General features: G+C 36.4%; 1 protein-coding gene across 1 annotated transcript in view; it reads right to left on the bottom strand.

Annotated features, from left to right (window-relative positions):
* The window catches only part of THSD7B (thrombospondin type 1 domain containing 7B), an 808,984-nt gene that overhangs the window by 296,582 nt on the left and 487,201 nt on the right, over positions 1-25,201 (bottom strand). The window lies entirely within an intron of this gene.

Here is a 25,201-nt window from a genome sequence, read left to right as displayed (position 1 = left end):
ATCACTTAACCTTCACCATGTCCTATGGTTTCTTAGCTTTAAGGATTGTTTCGAAGCTACCATTTGTGGTAATCTCTTTTTCCACACATTCAAGCCTATGCAAAGACTCACTTCTAACTCATCTGTGATAATATATACCTCTTTTTCATAATTGCCAATATATTCCCACCAGATTTACCTTGCTGAAATAATAAGTTTAACCCAAGTAATAATTCTGAGATGATATCAAAGACTATGGAAAGTACACAATACCAAGTCCTAAAAGTCAAAATAAAAATTTAATAAAGGATTCCAAAATTCACATGGAAGAATAAATACATAAAATTCTGAAAATAAGGGTACAATGAGAAAAATTTGGCCTAGTAGATATTAAAACATATTACAAAACTAGGGATATTACAACAGTAGAATTATTAGTGTGTGCATAATTGGATCAAGGAAAGAAAATAGGGTCCAGAAACACATCCTAACATGACAAATTCTGATAGGCAGGTTTTCAAATCATAGGAGAGTTTTGGGATAACTGGCTGGCCACCTGGGATGTAAAACATTCAATCTCTACCTCAGTCTTTCCCCTAAATATATTCCAACACAATACAATAATTAAACTTAAAAATTTTAATGTAACAGAAAAAGAAAGTATAGGTAGATATTTTTATAATCTTGGGATAGAGGGACTTTTCTAACATAACACCAAATCTAGAAAGCAAAATGTAAAAGGTGATAGATATGCCACTGGAAAATGTTTGAAAATTATGCATATCACTCCCTGAACTCTGTCCAATAATTTTTTAAAACACATAAAAAGTCCTAAACAAGATTAAAAGACAAATATCAAATTGGGAACATATTTGAAAAATTTTTGACAAATAAGGCTTACTATTCATAATCTACCAAATAACTCTTTCAAACTATAGGGAAAAACAAAAGACAAACAGCTAGTATAAACATAGACAAAGAACTCTGAGAGGCAATGCTTACAAAGGAATATACTTGACTAAGAAATATGAGCAATCAAACAAATCAAGTACAAAAACAAGTTGTCATTTATTCATTTTGATTGACAAATACTAACAGTCTTGCCTAGACCTAGCATTAGCTAAATGAGTGAAGGAGCAAGCACTGTCCTATGCTGTTGTCAAGAGAATAAAATGATACAACATTCCTAGAAGCCAATTTGGAGATATTTACTAAATTTTCTAAAGATACATGATCTCTGACTCAGCAATTCCACTTGTAGAAGTAAATTCTAAAATTAAAAGTAGACAAAGTTGTAGTTCGGTGATGTTTCTAACAGAGAACACCTTCACATCTATCAGTAATAAATTGGTTAAAACAAAATGGAGCATTCATATAATCAGTAGCTTTGCATCAATAATAAAAGGACTCTTAGAAATGTCTACTTTTATTAGGAACTATTAGGAAGTAAAAAGCAGGCGTGTATCTGTGTATATATGTATGTATAAAAAGATGTTTGGCAGGTTGCTCACTTAAATGTAAATAGTGGTTTCCTCAGGCTGGTGAGATTTCCGGTGATATTTATTATATTATTTTCTCACAGAATTCTGCATAACAATGGCATTTTTTTCAAAAATATGCAATATTTTTATAATCATAAAGCACACTGTATTTTAGAAACTAAGAAAATTATAGAAATATATAAAATGAACAACAAAAAAAGAAGTTGCTTGCCTGATACCTATAACTTGATAACTACGCGTGAATGCATGCTGATGGACAATTCAGGGCTGGGATACATCAACTATTCATAATGATTCTGAATGAAATCTAAAATAGGCCTTCTTAAATGTGGAATGTTATATATAACGGTACTCCATCTCTTATAAAGCCCCTACCTAACTTCAAAGCAGAAATTGTTTCTGCCAGATCTCTATCCATAGATGAAAGAGGCCGAAGCAAAAATAAGCTAGTCTGGAACCCAATCAGGAAGCTCAGAGCCAGTAAAATGAATCATCACACACTGTTTAAAAATGCCTGCTCCCTTATTCCTGCTGATCTTTTTTCCTTGAAGCTCAAATAGAGCAGAGCCATCTCCATCACAGCTGAAGCTGTACCCTGAGTGTGCGAGCGTGAGTGCACATGTGTGCGATGTTGGAGGGGTAGGTGGGAGGAACAAGAAGGGGTTAATCTAACACCTGGAAAAAAGATAATGGGACACTTCCATTCTTTCCTCTACAGTGCATCACATACATTTATCAGATGAGGCAGCAGGGACAGAATGATAAAGAGCTTGTATGATAGGAAACAGTTGCCCTATTTGCATCCCTTCCTCCCAGAAGAATTCTCACCTGGTACTGGCAGGTAGTAGCAGCTCCTGTGAGTGAACTCTAAGACTTCTCTTATCATCAGAGAGAGTCACCAAAGAGGGACAACCCTGCTGGTCAGATTCCGGAGTCCTCTGACTGACAAAGGCACCAAAGTCAAGAATGATATGCCCTAAGATTCATGCTAATCTTACAAATTTACTCTGAGAAGAATATAATTTATGCTAGTGCAACGTAAATCTAATTTATGCCTAGCAGTGTCCAAATTGCACACAGAACAGTAAAATGATCTTCAGTGGTGCATGACCATTGTTTTTTACCTTTCATGAAAATATCTGTGCGGTCTCCTAGGAGTGGAAGTCTGGTAGCATTTTTAGGGACACATTTCACATTTGGCACTTCACATTCCCATTACCACACTCCAATAAATAATGCTGGAGTTTATCCAGAGCATTCTCATGGCTTTTCTAACACGTGTGTCTTCAGAAGGTAAATGAACACCACCTTCAGATTCAAGATGATGTAGAAATTGAAATTGACTCAGAGCTTCCTCTTATTTCTGGGTTGTCAAGACATGTTCCTATAAAGTTTAGTGTCTCTTTTGTTCTTTTCGTGCTTGTGATTACCTAATGCTCCCTCTTGTGGGGGATCTGGGAGTTACCTTAAATGAAGGTGGTCTGTGGTAGGAGGGTTAAAAAAAGGAGCTTCTCACAGGTCTGCCGGGTGTATCGACATCAGAGGTATTAGTAAGGCAAAAAAGTCAACTTGAACTCTTCTTCTATTTAGGGTCTGCATGTGTTGTTAAACCTGAGAGAGCTGCTAATCCCAAAATAATCCTTCCCTTTCAGGACATATGACCATTTTGGAAAGCTGCTGCAGAAGCTCATGTTTCAAACTGGTCCTTCAACTGCAAATACAAACGAACAACCAAGAATTCTAAGACATATGAGGAAAACCAGCAGCTTAATAGAGAAAGCCAAGATGAACAGAGATAATGGAGATTTTAAGTTAAATTTTTAAATTCTCTTTAAGAAGAGAATTTAAAGTATTCCTGTTGTCAAAGATTTAAGAGGCCATTGCATCAATTTTTTAAAAAGGTTGTTACTTGAAAATATTATGTTCTCTCTCTCTCTCTCTGACTTCCCTATACTTTTTGGAAAAGGGACAATCAGAAAATAAGAAAGAATTATTAGAATTTTCAAAAATAACATGATTGGTATTTACAAACACTCAGTAAACATGTTAAAAAATAGAATATACATAGCTGAAAACGATATCAGAGATGTGGAAAATAAAATAAATATCAAAAGGAAAAAGAAAGAGATAGACAATAAGAGAAAAAATCAAGGTATAGAAGGTAAATATAGAAGATCTATATCAGTCTAGAGATATCATGGAAAAATGAATAGAAAGAAAAGCATAGAAAGAATAAAATATAATTCTTTATTAAAGAGACACGTAAATCTTTAAATTTTGCCCGCAAACTATAGAATAAAAACTAAAATAACTAAACAATAGTATCTTACTATAACAACAAATGATGAGAATGAAGATGATGATGATAAACACATTGGCAAATTCTTGTAAAATTTTAGAAGTCCAGGTTAAAAAAAAATCTTAAAAGTTTGGAGAAAAAGAAATAAAAGTTCACAAAAACAGGCTATCTAAAAGAAATGTGTGATGGCTTTGTAACATGTTAACTTGGCTAGTTTCCCAGAAACGACATTTCCCAGAATCCCCTTACCCGTATATTTCAGGTTAGAGTGGGCCACAAGGGAGATTCTTAGAGATTGAAAGGAGGAAAGGAAGCAGCAGCCATTTTTTAGCTCATATACATTGTTGCTGATCTGCTGACCTGCCCTTGGCTTGAAGCAGCAGCTAAGCCTACAGTTGTTCTACCTTCCCCTGGATCCTCCTTTAGCTGCTCTGCCTCCAGGGCCAGGTTGTGTGTTTAACTCTGACAAAGAACCCAGCTTCTGCAGGATACCCTCATTACTAAGGGGTCAGAGATGGACCTGAGTTTCAATTCATCCTTGTGAGGTCCCAACTACTGCTTGTGGGTTCCAACCTACTCATGACATCTTCCTCCTGAGTGCCTACCCTGTAGATTTCCAGCTTCAGCGTCAGATAGATATAGCCTTACAGAGGCTGCTTAACTAGTTTCCACAATTGTGTAAGCTAACTTCCTTAATAAGTCCATATCTCCTACTTGTTCTGTTTCTCTAGTTGATGCTGGACTGATACAATGAGTGACTGATTGGCATAAGATTTCTGACCTGCAATGTTGGTGGGGTATTATTTCAATGCCAGACTGTTAAACACGCGTGTGCCGCATACTGATGTTTTGGTCAGCGACATACCGCATATACAAGGGTGGTCCTACAAGATTAGTACCATATAGCCTAGGTGTGCAGTAGGTTGTACCATCTAGGTTTGTGTAAGTACACCCTATGATGTTCACACAATGATGAAATCACCTAACGATGCATTTCTCAGAACATATCCCCATCATTAAGCAACGCATGACTGTACTCAATTAAACTGTCATTTCAGTTTGAGGAGAAAATAAAATCATTGTTGAACATATAAAATCTCAGAAAATTTACCACCTCAGGACTCCTGAAAAATAAGCCAAGCAAAATTCAATACAAATCCAAGAAAAAGGAAGTAGAAAAAAACTTAAGTTCAAGTCCTAGTTTTATAATCATGTAACAGGTCTAGAAAGCCCCATGGATATGTCTTCAAGAAGACAGTATTCCCCATTCCAAAATCCTGGAAGTACAACTATTACACATGGTTGCTAAGAAAAATATATATCATCTTTTTTACAGCAAATAAACAAAAAAGGAAACTCTAGGAAAAGAAAAAAAAAGAGCCATGGTTCATAGACGAAACAAGCTAAACATAGTGTGACTTGAAGCAATTAACAGGGTATACTAGAATTTTCTGGAAAAACAATAGCATACATATACCAGTGAAGAAATTGCAGAGGGATAAGGGGGCCTACTGAGAATATAAAGTCATGTGTTTTGTAATTTTTATTTAATTTATAATAGGTATTAACTATAATAATTATCCCATGATGTACTATTTTTTTCCTTAAAAAATCTTTGGTCACTTATGGGAATTTTGCCTTTAAATTAACCTTTCCCTATTATTATCTTTAAATCTAGATTTATATCTGAAAATATATTCTTGTTTTTAAAATGAATGTAAGCTCCATGAGGAAAGGGCTTTACCTGCATTGAAATTATTGCGTATTCACTTCCTAAAATAATGCCTAGCACATAGTCAGTGCTTGATAGATGTTTCTTGAATTAGTTAATTAATTTTAAAAATTTAGGAAGATTTAGTCTGCTGTTTAGACATAAGTGGTGCATTCTGATTTTAGGATACAATTGACCAAGTATTGTTAATGGAAATAAACTTATGGCCATTAAGAACCACAATTAAAATTATAATAATAACTCCAACTTTTTAATGTTTCTCTGAATTTTTTTGAACTTTAGATTAATTTTTTAGAACCAAGTAATTCTATTTTTGAAAACATATAAAATAAAACATTTGAATTAGAACTAATCTCTCAGGTTCATTTCTGTTCTTTTTCTTCTGTTACATTCATATAAAATAAAACATAATATTTTTAAATAAAAATATTAATAGCTGTTTTTCCTAAGGAGCGAATTTAGGAAAAAAGTATTTGCTTTTTCCTATGAAGTATCTGCTTCATATGACACAGAATTTTTCCTTATTTTCTAACTTTTATACTGATAACATATATCAATTTTTATAATCAGAGAAAAAATTAAATGTAAGATAAAAACAAGTGAGGAAATTCTATATATAACTATATGGAAATACATTTGTATTATCAATATTATATAATTGCAAAGGTTGTAGCACAACATGAGCCCATATTAGTGCCTCTCTGTGTGTCTGTGTGGATATTTGCACATGCATTTCTGGTGAGATATATACTCAGTTACTTTTGAGTTCCTTTGAGAAGTGAGATTGTGGTTGGACGAATGAAGGGGAAGGGTTGAATTTATACTGTACTGTTCGTCTTTTCTACTCCTTTTTTAATGGTCATAATTTCATTTTTTAATACATAAAAGATTAAAAAAGTAAAACTCATCCCTTCTTGCCTCTAAGAACATCTTTCCAGCAATTCTCTCCTTTCTCCATCATGAGTTTCTCTTTCCATTGAATCATTCCCTTCAGCTACTTTTTTCCAATTTTAGAAACAAACAAATTAAATGAACAAAAAAAAAATCACTCCCTTGACTCCACCGCCCCCCACTACCCCACTTCTTTATTCTTTCCCTATCAAAAGTTGTTGCAAGGTTTTTTAATTTTTATTTTTTTTCCCAGTCACTGTCTCCAATTCTCTCTTGAACCCATTGCAGTCACGCTCTTGCAATCCTCCCTGCCACCTCCATATAACCGTTCTTTTCAAGATCATTGATGACCTCCAAGTTGCTACATCTTAGGGACAATTCTCCTACCATCTTACTTGTTCCTTCAGTATCATTTAGCACGGTCAATCCCTCCTCCTCCTTGAAATATTTCCTTCTCTTGGTGTCCAAGACTCCATACTCTTCTGTTTTTCCTCCTATACCATTGGTCTTTTATTTCCTCTGTCTCTTTTGCTGGTTATTCCTCATTTCCCTAATCTCTTAGTCTTGGCTCAGTCCTTGGACTCTTCCCAAGCTACATGGAATCCCTTGCTGATCTCATCCAGTCTCCTAGTTTAAATATCTACTATGTGCTCATGACTCCCAAAGTTATATCTCCAGTCATCCTAGGATAGCCTTTCTTTCATTCATCCAATCCTTTTACAAATCTCATAAATCCTTTCAAAACATATTAAAAATCTGACCATTTTGTACCTCTAATTGTAGCATCTTGGTAGAAGTCACCATCATCATTCCTCCCATCATTCTAGTAGCCTCCTAATTGGATCCTTCCACTTACAGTCTACTATCCACTCAACAGACCCGTAAGTCAGATCATATCAGTCTTCTGCATGTAGCCTTCAATGGCTGCCCATTCCACTCAGAATAAAAATCAAAAGTCCTTACAAGGCTCTTCACAATTTGCTTCGTCTCCTCCACCTTTCTGGCCTCCTCTCTCCCTCTTCTCCTCCTAGCTGTTCTGCTCAAGCTTCATTGTCTTTTGCTGTTCCTTGAGTACAACAGCCTTTTTACTCTCTTAGGACTTTTGCATTTCCCAGATATAAGCATCATTCACTCCCTCTCCTCCTCCAAATCTTTGCTCAAATGCCACTTTCTTAGCAAGAGCTTCCCTGATAACATAGTTAATATTAAACCATTTTCTTCACCCAACTCCTGCATCCGTATCTAGAACTGGTGCTTATGATATAGCTGATGCCAATTAAATATTTGTTTAATTTATTAATAAGTAAAGAAGTGAATGAATTAACAATCACGCCTGAGAGAGCCAGAATTACATATTGAAAGCTAGGGTCCAGAGCCAGTCACCTGGGAGCCAGGAAGAGAAAAGTATGAGCAGCAGTTCAAAAGGAAGCTGGGAGCAGTTGGGTTAATGCTCATCATAAACATTAATGGGCCAGCTGTGATGCAGTGTTGGGTGCAATAATTTCTTTAAAGAGCCAGTGGGAGGGAGGTTTTATATTGCTTTATGAATTATAAGAATGGTTATAAATTTCAATTATAAAAAGACTTTAATTCCTTTTGTCACTGATGAGAATTGCAATAAAGAACTTCACATCTAGCACAACCACATATACTGTATTCTCCACATCCCCATCAAGGTGGTTTTTAGAGCTTCCATACTTTTTCCTGCATGTCCCCTTCTGTCTCTGTCCTCAATGGCCTGTCTTGTCCTCTACTCTCCTCAGTCACTACAAGAGCTCTTTTAATTTTTCTTCTCATACACATTTGTTTCACTCTCTCTTACTTTTCCCATATCAAATCAACCACTCCTCATCACAAGCATGAAATTTTTTCCTTGGCTTATTTCACTTTTCCTTTTTCCAACAGGTGCCTACTGTTATACCACTTCTATCCTCTCATGAATTCTTATAAATTTCTCATCTTTAAATTTTCAGGCAGTATAAATTACATGTTGAGGACAACTTATTCTCTCTATTCCACATAGAATTGGAATAAATTTTGAAAATTTCAATTTCCACGTGGAAATGTCCTAATGAACAATAGTTGGATAGAGAAAAAAAATACACGAACTTATCCTATAATCACTGGACCCAGTTGTGTCACTAAAAAGGTAGATGAAATGGAGATAGCATATCATACAACTATCATTCAGAGGGAGGAAGGAAGGCAAGCTTCTAAGTTTTCATGACCTTTTATAAATTACAAAATAATATGCCCAAGTTAGGTTCTTCATTATAGCTTATTAAATGATATTGCTATAATCAGTATGGATATTTTAGTTGGAATAAATTAACTTTTTTTCTTTCTTTTGATTTAGAAACTTGCAGAGGGCAGGGGTGAGTAGGAATAAGAAGCAATTAGGAATAAGAAGCAATTAAAATAGCATTAGGTTTATAAATGCTAAGTATAATGAGATTCCTATTTGATTTCCCTTAGCACATAAAATGTAGAGAAACAATTCCATCCATGAAACAGGTTTCTGAGAAATCATAATCAACCTTTATCTACTCCTACTCATTCCATGAAGTAGATAAAATATTTTTCATCAAGCACGTAACTATGAGACACAGCAATGCTTCTGTAAGGAATATTGTTCAATACTTCATAGCCCAATTGAGAGAACAGATGTAAAAGATTGCATATAATATCATGTTTTATGGTTTAAAAGCAATTTCTCAAAAATATAACAAATCCATTGAGAGAGAAAGTTTAAAAATCCTATCATTCACTTGTGCCAAATCAATTTCCTATACTGAATAGAAAAAAATTCATGATACAATAGCAACTATTCAAAGTTAAAAATATGTACTATGTTTAATAGCCAGTTAAGCCCACAAGTTTAGATATTTTTAAAAGTCTGATAAGAGAGTATTGCTGTTTTTTTAAAAAAATAAGATACAGAAAGATTTAGGGAAACTTAATAAAGTAGCTGATAGTTGCACTAAAATTGTGTTATTTTGTAGCCTTGCCCTCTGAGATTTCTGGATCTGAAAAATCTAAATGCAATCTTTCAATAGCACCAAATAAAATCAATGGCTCTTACAGTTCATCATATATTTATACATGTTACAAATAAAGACTATACCAAATTAGTTTAGTAAAATTGCTATAGAATATTGTCTGTGCTATAGAAGTTAGGCACTTTGGGTTCAGTCCAAGAGTGTGAGAGGAGAAAACGATGTACAATACCAACTTCAAGGTCATATAATGAGTCATGATGGAACTTGGCTTTAAATATTAAAATTGCCATATTTATGGAATCGTCTGTTGGTGATCTATTTATTCCCTTTTAGATATCTGAGTATTTCTTACCTGGACTTTGCAGCTTTAAAAAAATTCTTAAATCTGACCAAACTGAACTCAGTATGCTTACTTATAAAATACATGGGAAAGACTTGGGAAGGGAAGGCATGGTGGCACAGTGGAGTCATCCTACTAGATATTTTCTGAGATCCCCTCTCACTTTCACATCTATAATTGTTTGGAAAAGACAACATATATAAACAAGAATGCACAAATTCAAGCATTAAAATAATAATAATAATACACTTTATTGGAGACAAAAACAGGAAAGGGCAAAGCAATAAACATGAGCCAAACTTCTGATGTTATGTCAATTATAGGAAAGGCAGTTTGAAGAAGATGGGTTATTTTGGTTGAGAAGTGGCTGAGTGTATTGGAATGGCCCAAACAATGAGCAAGGAAGCCACAACATCCATGAGTTCCTAGTCACTGGACTTTGCTCCAAGGGACCAGTTACCTGTGATGGTTGATTTTATGTGTTAACCCTACTGGGCCTTAGGGTATCCAAATATTTGGTCAAACATTATTCTGGCTGTGTCTGTGAGGGTGTTTCTGGATGAGATTAACATTTGTATTGGCAGAATGAGTGAAGCAGATTGCCCTCCCCAATGTGGGTGGGCCTCATCCAATAAGTTGAAAGCCTGATTAAAATAAAAAGACTGAGTAAGCGGGAACTTCGCCTGCCTGACTGTTAGAGCTAGGACATTGTTTCTTTCTGGCTCTTCCTGGGTCTCAAGCCAGTCAGCATTCAGATTGGAACTTATACTATTGGCTCTCCTAGGCCTCCAGTTTGCCCACTGTAGATCTTGGCACTTGTCAGCCTCCATAATTGCATCAGTCAATTCCTCATAATACATCTATGTATCTATGTATCTATCTAGATATATATATCCATATACATCTCTATATCTATCTATCTGTCTATATATCATCTATCTATCTATGGTTTTGTTTCCTTGGAGAATCTTGACTGATCCAATACCCACACCAGATGGAGGTCTAGGTGGTAGGAGCCTTATTCTACACCTGACTCCTCCTCCTTCTGTGCAGTTATTGCCTCCTACGGTGATAGTAAGGGAATTATGGAGGTTCTTTAAAATATCTTCAATTTATCTGACCCTACCTGTGCAGAGTATTTGCTTGTCAAAACTGTCATTTAGCATTCAATTGTAGTATTGGTGTTAATAAATCATTACTAAATGTGAGTTGCGCAAAATGATTTAAAATTCTATCTGGCATCATAAGTTCACAGTCTATAGTAGCTACACTGCTTTCAATCACAAAATCTGAAAAGGAGAAGGAATGTCTTCTACAACATTCCTGAGAGATAATTACCTAGCTTCAACAGCTCCATGAATGGAGTCTTTTTAACTCATATGTTAGCCCCTCACATTGTGGAATATTTTTATTTTGTAGAAAGTTCTATGTTAGTTGGCAAACTGAGCCACTGCACCAAGAGAGTAACACCAGATGATTTTTAAGAAAAAAATGAAAGAAAGAAAGAAAGATAACCCTTAAGTGTAATAAGAGTCAAGCATAACATAATTAGTAAAAATTTCTCGTTAAGCATAGTATAAATGACAATAAATTTGCAAACAATATGGCATGAACTCTATTCATAGTCTAGGAGCTTATGGGTCAATAGAGAATGTTTAGAAGAAATTTGTGACATAGAATATGTGAATAAAAAAGTCATTTTCAACCCAAATAGATTTTTTCTCCCAAAGAATCTTGATCCACTTACAACAGGAGGATAAAAGTATTTGACTTTTGATGTTCTGGTTTAACGTGCTATACCATGACTTAGTGATAACCATAAAACATGTAACATAAATAAAAAAATTCAATCCTCAGTGTGTGAAAGATCAAGTCACAGAGAACATAGATTTAGAAAGCCTAATCTAGGTTGACCAACAGAAGATAAAATATTCTAGGAATTCAGATATTAATGGAAACAAATTAGTCACAAAGAACCTCAGCATTTAAAAAAATGTAAGTCTGGAAATTCCACTAACTAACAAGACTTTTTCATTTCAGTAAGGCAAGATGTTCTATTTAAGACTGAAATGTTTTTCACTGTCCATTTGGCATTTGTGCTCTGTTTGAGGGGCAGGGACATGATCTGCAGCAAAATTCAAAATTCCCAAGGGAATCTTATAAAGGGAACAGTTGCCAAGAAAAAAAATAGGTGTATGTGTGTATTAAATATATTTTAGAGGAAAAGACTATGACTGTCATTTCAATACAGTATTATAAACTAAATAAAATAGAAAAATAAATATTTATTCAATTGACAATTTGTGTTGCTTATTTAGACAATTTCTTTAGCATTCATTCTTATGATATTGATAACTGTGCTAGGGTTTTAACTGGAACAGACTCTGCTGTTTTACTTTAGAGACTCCAATGAGAAAATGTGAAGAAAATTGAGACAATTACCAGCTCACCTAAGAAATTACATCTGAAACGTGTGAGCAAATATCATCAGTGATACTAGGGGTAGAGATGAGGGAATAAGGAAACATGAAAGTAGTATGTTAATAATGATTTAATATGGGCATATGTATATGCATGAGTTGTATATTTGAAACTCTTTCCATGATAAAAAGTAAAAAAGTCAGCATTAGTTAGAATTCCATGACCACAAGAAAAGGTAAGGAACAGGTTATCAATTTTCCAGATAGTTATTGGCTACCTAGAATGTGCCAGACACTACACTACGTATAGGGGATACAGAGATGAACAAAACACAATTTCAGCCCACCAACAGGAGATAGAGAAGTAAACTAACAGTTACCACTAGCACTGAAAGAGCCTGAAAGAAGGATGCCATAGGAGAAGAGAAGCTCCTATCCAGAAACCATAGTAAAGAGCTTGAGCAAAGGAAAGAGAGAGGACAAACCATTCAGGCAAAGTTAAGTGTGTAGCTGAGTTAGGTACGGCGGGAGAGGGTAGGGCCGGGTAAAAAGAGAAGTGAGAGCAGGGGCCAGATCATGAACAGCCCTATATTTCATGTTTTAGAAGTGAACACGGATATATTAAAAATGTTAAACAAGTAGTGACATAATGAGATATTAATTCTAGAATAATTATTTAGGAATATCAGGCATAGATTTGGACATTAATACATTATAATCCAGAAGTGGTAATGAGGCCTTGAATTAAATTGGCAGTAGTAAGAAGAGAGAGAAAAGAATAGATTTGGGGTAGAATCTGTAGGATCTTATGCTTAATAAGAAATGATTAGTTAAGAATTGAGAAAACTCCAGAATAATTTCACAGTGATGCCATTCTTTTGAATACGGAATATAGGAATAACAAATTGGGAGTATTGACATATATCAGGTAGGGATATAAAACTGCCATCAAGAGAACCAACTTTGGTTTATTTAAGCCAAAGAGACAGTGAGAGAAAGAGACAGAAAAAGAGAGAAAGAGATAAAGGTAGGGATAAAGGAACAATAAGGGGTATTTCATAGAACAAGAGAAAAAATAATCATTACACATTTCAAAATAAAAACTACAGCTGTTCTTAAGTCTGTTGCAAGAAGATTCTACTGCAAGCATCAAAATTGGTTCACTTGACTTAATATGCAAAACCCAGGAGACTAGAGTCTTAATGACTGGCTGGGAAATGATGCCATCTATACCTTGGTGAGGAAAAGGCAATCTGATTCACAGTTTCACCAAGAAAGAAGAAAACTCACTGCTCATATTAGATTGCTGGTGGAGATGGGGAGTGTTAATGTACAAATTTAACGTATAAGTTGAAACAAATGAAGAGCAAGTTATGCTATACAAGGAAAGGCCAGTGTAGAATGGGGTAATGATGAAATCATGGTCTAGAGCAATTAGAGATAACTGGGATGATGAAATTGTTGTTGGAAGGTAGGGAAAGGTGAGGGCCTTTGTGTCCAAGAAATATAAGTAGTGAGCATGAGGGAATGAACAGCCTAATAAGGAAAAGATAGTAGATAAAAACAGTTCTGGAGTTGTTTCTGGTAATAAAAGGAAGACAAAGTACTTATTAAATGCCAACTGTGTTAAGAGTAGATTACATTGTTACAATAATACTATTAGAAATTAAACTTAGCAGGGTCTAAAATATAAACACAGAATAAATAGCTCTTTATGTGGCATATAATTATATCATTCACATCATTCCAAAATCCTGGCTTTCCAGGGAAGTTGCTTATAAGATGGTACAGTACTCAAATTTTCAGACTGCACAAGTGTTTCAGAATTTAATTATGAGTTTGCAGTTTTGCAAGTGTCATATTACCATCCTCCATCCAATTGTAAATTCTAAAGTGCTCTGGATGCACATATTGAAACAAATGCTTTCAAAAAGCATTTAGCACCACTACAGCTTAATATGCATTTGTAATTAATTTACATGCAGTTAACCAATTAGCTTATGTTATTAACAATGCGTACAAGTTGTAAGAAATATTTATGTGGGAAGCATTCTGATTAGTTCTTTAAATGAAAAGATATTTTTAAATTATATCTGTTTAATCACGAAGTGAAGTGAACACTACACTTCTGCTTCTAGAAGTAGGATTTCGCGATCTCAGCATTATTGATATGCCAGAACCATACCAGTTTGTCTCATGCTCCCCAGTTGTGGCGGTCAAAACTGTTTCCAGATGTTGCCAAATGTCCCCTGGGGAGCAAATTCACCACTGGTGGAAAATCAATGCTCTAGAGAAAGTGAAGCAACACCTTTTGAACATGCTGCTATAGGTAATCCTCCCACTTTCACGTAAATTCATGGAAAGGCACCTGACGAGAATTCATGATCTTGACATCAGAGAATCAGGTTGTATGGTATTTTATCATCACCTCATTATCTTGCACTAGAAATACATTTTTGAAGCAATTTGTAAAATATGCATACTATAGAGTAAAACTGATATAGCCTCTACTCTCTAGGAGGCTAAAATCTCATATAAGCACAGTCCCTTTTTCCATGGCTTGATTTAAGCATAGATAAAGTATTTCACAATAGTAATTTTAATATGTTATACTTTCTGTTTTTCCTTTTATAGAATAAAATTATACATGCATTTCATGTACTTTTGTTCATTATGTTTGGCCAAAGATCTGAACTTTGTATTCTGGTATACAAAGTAATAATTATTGAACAAACATTTACTGAGCAACTATTATGTATATAGTATAGGGACATTGGGGGGGCACTGGTAATATAAAGATGAATAAAGTATGTTCTCTGCATTTTGGGAGCTTAAAAATGTAATAAGAAGGACATTCAAGGTATAACATAATTATAAAACATAAAGTATGAATAAGTAGGGAGTGTATGCTGAGAAGTGCTTAACTGCAGCTGGAAGAATGGAATTATTTGGAGAAGCAGGTAATATTTGAGATGGGACCAGGAGGAGGTATAGGATCTCAACGAGTGGAGGAAGATAAGGAGGAGATTTCTAAGCTGAAAGAGAAACTTGAAGTTAACGAATGTTTTGTGGCACTTGGACAATGGCCAGTTGGTGGGGGCTCTGAGAGACAATAGCAGGAGAAGTGAAACAGAATATGAGCTTAGGAAGATATTTAGGGTACATGGTAATGGCTTTGAATGGGAAAAAGTCAACTGCCAAAAATTCTTCAGTGGGAGAGTGTTAAGATCAGATGAGTTACTCTACACAAATGGCTTTGGCTTCAGAACGTAAGGACGGATTTGTAAGAAATGTGCCTGGAGCCAGAAGAACGGTTGGAAGGTTACTCCAATACCCAGGAAGACATTAACAGGGGTCTAGAAGAGAGGAAAGAGATGATGGAGGCCTCATGAAGACGGAACTGACAGGATATGATGCCTGACCCTCTCTGTTAGTGGAAGGGTGGAACTACAACTACTTGGGACTGAAAATAGGAAGAAAAATCCAGTTTCTTGAGGTAGAAAGTAAGTTCATTTTTGGAAACAGTGAATTTGAACTATCAGTATGTTGTCTGTAGGGCAATTAATGTTCAGCAGGTAAAAATTCTAATCTGGAGTTAAGAGAGAGATTTTCCTTGAAATAAAGACCTGGTGATCATCTCTAAAACTTAAATTCTGGGAAAATGTTGGGGTTATCTGGGGAAACATAGATGGAAACAATAAAAGTAAAGAGAAAATTATGAAGAATGATGCCATGTAAGGGTTGGATGGAGGAAGAGAAGTCAGGCTCAGAGCCTGGGATGTAAGTATTCGAGAGAGTTAGAGAAGCTGGAACGTGGGAGTAGAGGTGAGGAGTCTCAAAAAGAAAGGTAGAGCCCTGTGGACTAAAAGAAAATTACTGGATTTAAAATTAGAAGATCATGGCTGACTAGTGGGAAGAGGTTTCTATGGACACTGAGCCATTTTATAAAAGCTCTTTCACTTTTCTTCCTCACTGTCTCTGCATCTGTGTTCTGATATCTTCTAGAGTTTAGAAGAAAGGAAAAAGAGTTTCTTCTTTCCAACTCCTGAATTTACGTATCTATTCAGTCACATCCCTTCCTGCCTGCAGAACCATGCTCACTCTAGTATTTTTTCCCTCTCTAACAGCTTCAATATATTTCCCCCACCACTTATTTCTATTCTGTCTTCATATCTGTGCCAGGTGATTCTCTCTTCACTCTTTGAACCCTGAGCTACAATGCTACTTCTTTCCTTCTTTTCTTTGACAAACATTCTGTAAGGTCTCTACTCAATATCTGTTTCCTCTCATGCCTTGGTGTCAAAATTACAATTGTTTTTTCAATCTACAATTACTTTGTTGGGACTAGACTCTGAATATTCAGCTATGTCCATTCAATTGCCAAATCTTTTTTTTCCATTTTCACTTACACAATTATTTCTAAAACATTTGACAATACCACACACATATTTCTTGAAAATTTCCCTTCTGTAATTTTTATGATACTGTACCCACATTTTTCAATAACATAAAGATGTTAGTTGGTATTTCGTGAAAAACAGGCTCTGCGGGCAAATGGGTTTGGGAAAACTTCTTGCTTAAAAAAAAAAAAAAAACAACTAATAGATTTCTTCACAGCAGCACTTCTAAGAGCCTTCAATTGGCTAATTCTACATTGAGAATTTCCAAGAGGAAGATCATTTGATCACAGAACTTTTTTTTTTTCCCATGTAACCAATGAGTCTCTCTACTCATTTCCACTCATTTATTTTAATAAACCATGTTTTGCAATATTTACATTCTCTCTAGATTCTGAATATCTCTACCTTCTAAGCTTTGAAAAAGCAAAGGAGATTAACACATCTTGAGCAACTATAAACAGTGGTAAAAACAGCAAGAAACTGGAACCACTATTCACATTGCAGATGGGAAAACTGAGGCACAGACAGGTTAAGGATGCAGTTTAATTAAGCTCACACAAATAATGAGTGGCAAAAATATGATTTGAGTCAAGGTCCTTCACACTGCAAAGCGAAGGAACATTACTTTCATGGCACCACCTCACCTCTACATCTCCAGGCCTCTACTCTTTCTCTGTCCTCTCTCCCGGAAAGAACAGGCATCAACTACAACCTTTAAGCAGATGATTTCAAAATATATGTTATTTTTCCAGAAATAATTATTCTCGCATACTCAAATACTGCATACCTCTCTCTATTTTATGTCAGTTATTTATGTTAATTATTTATGTCAACTTTTTTGTGTCAATATTGTCTATTCTCATTGGTCTAAAACCATTGAATCTTTTCAATTCATCACTATCCTTTGTTTTGTATACAAATTTGGCTATTAAGTACTAATGATTTTTCTCTTAAAATACCTTTTATGTGTGTTCCTTATAATTCATTCCCAAAGTCACTATGCTAGTATAGGCTTTCAAAATCCTTTGTGGTATAATTAGAAAGCCGCGGTGAACTCCATGCTCAATGTAATACATAACCATATTATGGAACACACCCACTGACGCCATGACAGTTTACAACTGCCATGGCAACAGCAGGATATAACCACATAAGGAAAGAAAAGAGGTGGCGCCTTCATTCCCCTGAAACTGGGGAACTGCCCAGTTCCCCCAATGCCTGTGAATATTTCTCCCCTTCATTACCTTGACCCCTTATACCAGCTGCTTAATCACTCCAAGAGCTGAGAAGTTGATTTGTGAACTTAGTTTCCACTTCTCCATTCTTTGGCCATTGAATAAAGCTTGTGCTGTCGACCTCTCAACTTCGGTTTTGTTTCAAATCCATGACACGGAACAGGAAAGAACCCTCCAAGGAAGGGACGGATTGTGGGTACGAGGCCCACCCACGGGCCCCTCTTCAGAGCTCCTCTGAGTGTGGATCAGAGTCCCACCTGAATGAGGTGATACTGGTAACAAACCTATTGAGTTTAATTGACTCTCTTAGGTTTTTAATTCTCATCCCTCATGCATCTGGGTTAAAAGATTGTTAAAAGATTGTGAATCCTTCTAAACGTAACTGGCCTAAAAAGGCACTTGTTTTGCAACTTTTCTATCTATTTGAATTCAGAGTAGTGGTTTGTCCGAGTTTTGATGCTCCTGTTAGTTTTTAGAGCCTCTAGAGCAAGTGGGGGCTCCTTCTCCTCTTGTTGCTACTAAAAGGAGTGTCGAAGTTTCTATTTTCTTTAGAAATACAAATAAAAATGTAAAAACATTGCCTCCTTCAGATACAATCCTAAGACAGCTCCTGGGCTAAACAGAAACGAATATCTTGACCTTAGTCACTTGAGAGCTAAGGGAAGCCAGGAGATTTACATCTATTTGAAGAGACTGAATTCTGGTCCTGGACAAGAGAATTATAATCCTATTACATTTACACGGTTTGCAGTAGACTGAAATTCATATTAACATTCCTGAAGGGAAGATAGTTCTGTAACTGAGAGCCATGCAGTCAGAGGAGAAAATTATTGTTCCTAGTTTAGTAAATGACTGCATTCCTCAAATGAAAACACATTACTCCCTACCCATACCCATCCCCCAGTGTCCATTTCATCAGGGAAATATCTGCTGGGGATGTAGGTGGGGTGGAGGTGGACTGAAGAGTTACTTTGTGCTTTGCATTATAGCTTCTTATCTTAAAAATGGAGAAACTGGCAGAAGACACCATCTCTGAACCTGCTCTTGGTTTACATTGTGTTACTAAAGCATCATGCCTTAGGTCACTCACTTCCTTTAACATTTATTTTTAATTTATTGCCAATTTTAAAAATGTGCATATTCTACCTGCAGCAACCACGAAAGCCATAAAGCTAATCCTACCCTAAAACGTACAAAGAAAATGAAAAATATCTCCCAGAATCATTATTCACTTACATTAAAATGCAATCTTTGCTCTAAGTCCCACATTTCACTCTCTAAACCAATACCTATGGTATTATAAAACCTATTCTTTTGTTAAAATCTGAGGATATTTTAATTTAGAGAGTTGCCTTACACTGTCAATTTAATTTCTACATTCTAACCTGATCTTTCTTTTATTTTCACACTTTAAAAACTTATATTTAGAAGAGATCATTTTGAAGTTCCTTAAAAAATACAACCAATCATTTTGGAATCAGGTGCTAATTAGTAAGATAAATTAATAAAGAACATAATGTCCTCCAATTGGTTATTCTGGTGTTGAAGTCAGAACTGAAGGTAGAAATCCCCCCAAGAATGATCTTTAATACAAAGAATATTGGGGTATGATCATTTTTCCCTATGAGATTAGCACAGTTATTAAAAATGATACCACAAAAGTTATTGAAAATAGTGTTGTTCATTGCCTAGATTGGAAACCCTAGTACATTGTTTTGGGATCTCAAGTGGTGTCATGCCCTCCCTTTTTGAAATTGACAGGAAAGATATTGCCACATGTCTTTTCCCATTTAAGAAACAGGTACATCTGTGGAAGGAGTTCCTGAGGTAGCTATAGTTGCTCCCCATTCTCTACTGGAAATGCCCACTGTTCATAGCTAATGTAGCTCATTTTTATTCAAGTCTTGAAGTAAACAGAAGAAATTGCTCTAGTTTCTTTCCCTGCAAACTTTCCCCCCTCTCCCTCCCACACTAAAAATAAAACAAAAGTAGAAAGGACTGACTGTATCTGTCTTGGACTATTGCTCAGTCATAGCTAAAACCCATATATTTGTTTTCCTCTATGAATCTACTTAAATGACTTCTTGTTACGGTCTATGTAGATGAATATGAAAGAGAATAAACTTGTGCAATTTATAAAGTTAAATTACTATGGCTTCCTCCATCTGGAGAATAGAAAGTCTAATCATCCAGAGATATTCTCTTCTTCTCTTAAAATGCAAGGATAGCTGGCATCAGAAAGAAGTGCATGACTAGCTGATTGGCTGTTTTAACATTTTATTGACAGGCCATAATGACTTATTTATTTCAAAATGTGTGTTTTTGCTGTATTTTTGTGTGTTTTCCGGAAAAAAAATTGGCTGATGAGCTGATGGTGGGTTAGCATCGTTATCTCTAACTTTCTCTCCATGAAGCAACATAACTAGAGAAGAACAATTAGAGTATTCAGATCTGCAATATGAATAGTTTCCTCTTAATTCAGCTTATATAATATATTTATTTGCCTCTGTTTTATATGGATATACAGTTTATATCTATATAGTTTATATAATCTTAGAAAAATTATATAAATCATTTTTTAAAGATTCAATCACATATTAGAAGCCCTAGAAAATTAAATTATGAAATAATAGTGTATGAAATAAAGCATACTTTGCTAAAATAGCAGACACACACAAATATATATTTCATGTGAATCTTCATTTTTGAATACCAGATATTACCACTTTACTATTAAGGGCTTTAGACTACTCTTTTCCTTAATTTCTTCCGACCTATTTCTAACCCCCTCCTGTTTTAAAAGTAAAGGTAATCCAGAACTTATTTTGAAAGTGGATTATTTTGCCCAATTTTTTTCTGGAAAAGTACCTTGATGTTAAAGAGATCCCTTGAATACCAAGAAAACACACAAATTCTATCAGAACTATTGTGTAAGAAGACTATGCCTCTCACTGTGACAAAAACCAATTAAGGAAGAACAAAAAGATTTGACAGAGATTAGAGATCCACTTCCTTTGGTCCACATAAACATTGTTCAGTGAAAACAAACCAAAAAAGAATGCAGGTACTTCATGGAAGTACCTTAGACAAGACAACTTTGATCTCCAGTACCTTCTCTGTATCCATTATATTGCCGTAGATGTCAAGTCTCTCTGTGATGACAGTGTATACACAGAAGCTTACGAATGAGAAGAAAGTACTGTCCAAAAGAAAAATACTGGCAAGTCCACTAAACCAGTTTTAAAGCAGTCACTGTAACAGCAAAATAAGAATCAGACCATATCAGTCCATAGACAAATTCACTATCCTTCTATGAATGCCAGGATCTTCACTTTTCCTTTTTCAGTACTGAAGTTTTACGCTATTAAGGGCAGTTTCATCAAAGTATGTTATAACATTTAAGTTTCTTCCTCTTATGATTTCTTTTACCATAAAAGCTGAGTTACCATCCCTTCTTTATTCAGATTACGCACAAGAAGCTGGGCAGAGAGAACCCCTCTGTCCCTGAAGTGTGGGACAGCTAGGACAATGAAACCCTAAATCCCCGTTTCCTTGTAGATGGTACTTGCCTTTCTGTTTTCTTTTCTTTTCCATCCAGAAGTATGGCAATCCATAAGGCTTGCCCTCAGTGTAAGGGTGAACTAGAAATAAAATGCATCAAGCAAAACATCTTGGCAAGGCCACTTGCATGTCTAAAACTTAACACTGGATGCTGAGGGCAAAAAAAATCTCCTGTGAGAATTTGTAACCCCAAGCTGGCCTTTCCATGAGTTTATGATCTGAAGTCATGCTCCCTCTGTGATTCAAAAAATCCTCAAAGAGAAAATTAAATCTAAATTGTTTTCAGATTGATAGGGTTTCCATGGGACTGAAAAGTATTCAAGCCACCGGGCCAGCGTGCTAAAGCAGGAGGGGGAAGGGAACAGAGGGTCTCCTCAGTCCTTGTTCACACTCTCCTTTGACCCTCCTGACTTCAGTCTAGCCCTTCATCTCCACCTCCTCTTCCTGATGTCCAAAGTCCACAACCGCTCTGGTTCTATATCCCCAGAGAATAAACCTCCAGCCTTCTACAAGAGGAAGAAGTAGGAACCTGACTGTGCATGGCAAAAGATGAGGAACTAAGCAGGGTCAGTGCTCACAGTTCTTTAATCAGACTTTCAAAAGCCCCTGTTTTTTTCTTCCACCCCAAATACACACACACACACACACACTCTTGCATATTTCCTTCTGCAGAAGGTGGTGCCTTTCAGGATTTGTCGAGGCCAAATCGCTTTGTTTCTCTTCAGCCTCCACATCTTCAGCCCTGCCAACATTTAGGTATAACCCTGTTATGCAGAGTACTTCACCATATCTTTATTCACTTTCTAAATCATAGATTGTGATTGAGGTTACAGATGGCTCCTAATTTACTTGAGCGTGAGCACATTGTGCTTCTTGTTCTTTGGAACAATTTTATAAAGGAGATCTCATTGGGGATTAACTTTGTGTTACTGTTTCACATTTTTCTTTCTGGTTTTGAAGTAATTTTAGAGTATAGATGGGAGTGGAAATGCCTTTACTTCACTATCTTAAAATTGGAGACCCATCCTACTACTTTAAAAGTGCAAATTTCCCAACAACTAAACTCTAGGAATTCTCTAATGTTGGTGTCTAATTTCGGGCAAACTCAAGTAGGTCACTTGCCTAGTCTAAAGGACTATCAGGCCTCCAGCTAGAATCCATTTAAATTGAAATCCAAGGTAGAATTCTTCTAAGTCAGATAAAATAATTTGCCATTTATGTGATAAGATTCTACATAATTTAGGAGCAATGTCTCTGCAGAATTTACTAAATAGTTTTGTAATAAAAACCAACGAGTATGATACTCCAGTATCATAGACTGTCAAAGTCCAGGTCACAACTTAGAGTTAAGTTTTACACAAAGGTACCATTTTTAAAGGACTTCATTCATGCAGATATGGATGATCTATATATTTTATAAAATTTTCCAGGAGAAAGTAGGCAAAGGTCTTGTAATAACAAGATCATATTATTACAACGATTTTCGGACATATGGAAGTAAAATGTTTTGAGGAGTGTTCCCTCCTCGTAATTTACACGGAGTCACTGTATAGCCTTGTAGCACTCCTGAATTAAAGGACCTTGCCAAGCTAATTTACATCTGTAAATGTTCTGACAGGGACATCATTTCCAAAGTGTAACTGTTATGGACCAAACGGTGTCTTCCCCAAATTCATTTGTTGAAGCCCTAAGACTAAATACTACTGTATTTGGAGATAAGAAAGACCACCAGAAGCAGTTTGCTTTCAGCGGGCAAGGCCAGCAATACACTTTCACTGTCCTACCTCAGGGGTATATCAACTCTCCATCCCTATGTCATAATTTAGTTTGCAGGGATCTTGATCATCTTTCCCTTCAACAAGATATCACACTGGTCCATTACATTGATGACATTATGCTGACTGGACCTAGTGAGCAAGAAGGAGCAACTAGTGTAGACTTATTGGTAAGACATTCCACGTCAGAGGGTGGGAAATAAATCCAAAAAGAAGTCAGGAGCCTTCTACTTCAACGAAATTCTAGAGGCCCAATGGTATGGGGCATGTCAAGATATCCCTTCTAAAGTGAAGGATAAGTTGTTATGTCTGGTCCTTCCCACAACCAAAATCTAGGCACAACACCTAGCGTGCCTCTTTGGATTTTAGAGGCAACATATTCCTTGTTTGGCTCTGTTACTCCAGTCCATTTACCTAGTGACCTGAAAAGCTGCTAGTTTTTGGAACCCAGAACAAGAAAATGTTCTGTAATAGGTCCAGGCTACTGTGCAAACTGTTCTACCACTTGGGCTATTTGATCCAGCAGATCCCATGGTACTTGAAGTATCAGTGGCAGTTAGGGATGCTGTTTGGAGCCTTTGGCAGGCTCATATAGGTGAAGTGCAGTGCAGGTCCTTAGGATTTTGGAGCAAAGCCCTGCCATCCTCTGTGGATAACTACTCCTCTTTTGACAAACAGCTTTTGGTCTGCTACTGGGTCTTAGTAGAGACTGAATACTTAATCATGGGCCACCAAGTTACCATGCAACTTGAGCTTCCCATCATGAACTGGGTGTTACCTTACTCACCAAGTCATAAAGCAGGGCATGTAGAGCAGCACTCCATCATCAAATGAAAGTGGTATATACATGATTGGGCCCAAGCAGGCCCTGAAGGCACAAGTAAGTTACATGAAGAATGGTCCAAATGCTCATGGTCCCCACTCCTGCTACAGCACTTTCTCTCTCCCAGCCTGGGGAGAATTCCTTATAATCGCTGACAGAGGAAGAGAAGACTCAGTTCTGGTTTACAGACGGTTCTGCATGATATGCAGGCACAATCCGAAAATGGGCAGCTGCATCACTACAGCCCCTTTCTGGGACATCCTTGAAAGACAAAGGTAAAGGGAAGTCTTCCTAGTGGATAGAACTTCAAGCAGTGTACTCAGTTGTTCACTTTTCTTGGAAGAAGAAATGGCCAGACGTGTAATTATATACAGATTCATGGGCTGCAGCCATTGGTTTTGCTGGATGGTCAGGGACTTGGAAGGAATGTGATTGGAAAATTAGTGACGAGGAAATTTAGGAAAGAAATATGTGGATAGACCTCTCCAAATGGGCAAAAAAAAATGTGAACATATTTGTGACCCACATGAATGCTCACCAAAGGGTTACCCATAGAGGAGGATTTTAATAATCAAGTGGATAGGATGACCCATTCTGTGGATACCAGTCAGTCTCTTTCCTCAGCCACGCCTGTCAACACCCAATGGGCTCATGAACAAAGCAGCCATGGTGACTGGAATGGAGGTTTATGCATGGGCTCAGCAACACGGACTTGCACTCACCAAGGATGACCTGGCTATGGCCACCACTGAGTGCTCAGTCTGCCAGCAGCAAGGACCAATGCTGAGTGCACAGTATGGCACCATTCCCCAGAGTGATCAGTCAGCTACATGGTGGCAGGTTGATTATAGTGGACCACTTCCATCATAGAAGGGACAGTGTTTTGCTCTTATTGGAATAGACACTTACACTGGATATGGATTTGCCTTCCCTGTAGGCAATGCTTCTGCCAAAACTACCATCCATAAACTTATAGAATGCCTTATCCATAGTCATGGTATTCCACATAGCATTGCTTCTGATCAAGGAACTCACTTCATAGCAAATCAGATGTGGCAATGGCCCATGCTCATGGAATTCACTGGTATTACCATGTTCCCCACCATCCTGAAGCAGCTGGCTTGACAGAATGGTAGAAATGTCTTTTGAAGATTCAGTTACTGCACCAGCTGGGTGCCAATACCTTGCAGGGCGGGGCAAGGTTTTTCCGGAAGACTGTATGTGCTCTGAATCAGCATCCAATAT

This window comes from Ceratotherium simum, chromosome 9, assembly GCF_057802395.1.
Source record: "Ceratotherium simum simum isolate JZ-2026a chromosome 9, ASM5780239v1, whole genome shotgun sequence".
Lineage (NCBI taxonomy): Eukaryota > Metazoa > Chordata > Mammalia > Perissodactyla > Rhinocerotidae > Ceratotherium > Ceratotherium simum.
The sequence above is the reverse complement of the archived record's forward strand: the minus strand, read 5'-3'. Positions and strand labels throughout refer to the sequence as shown.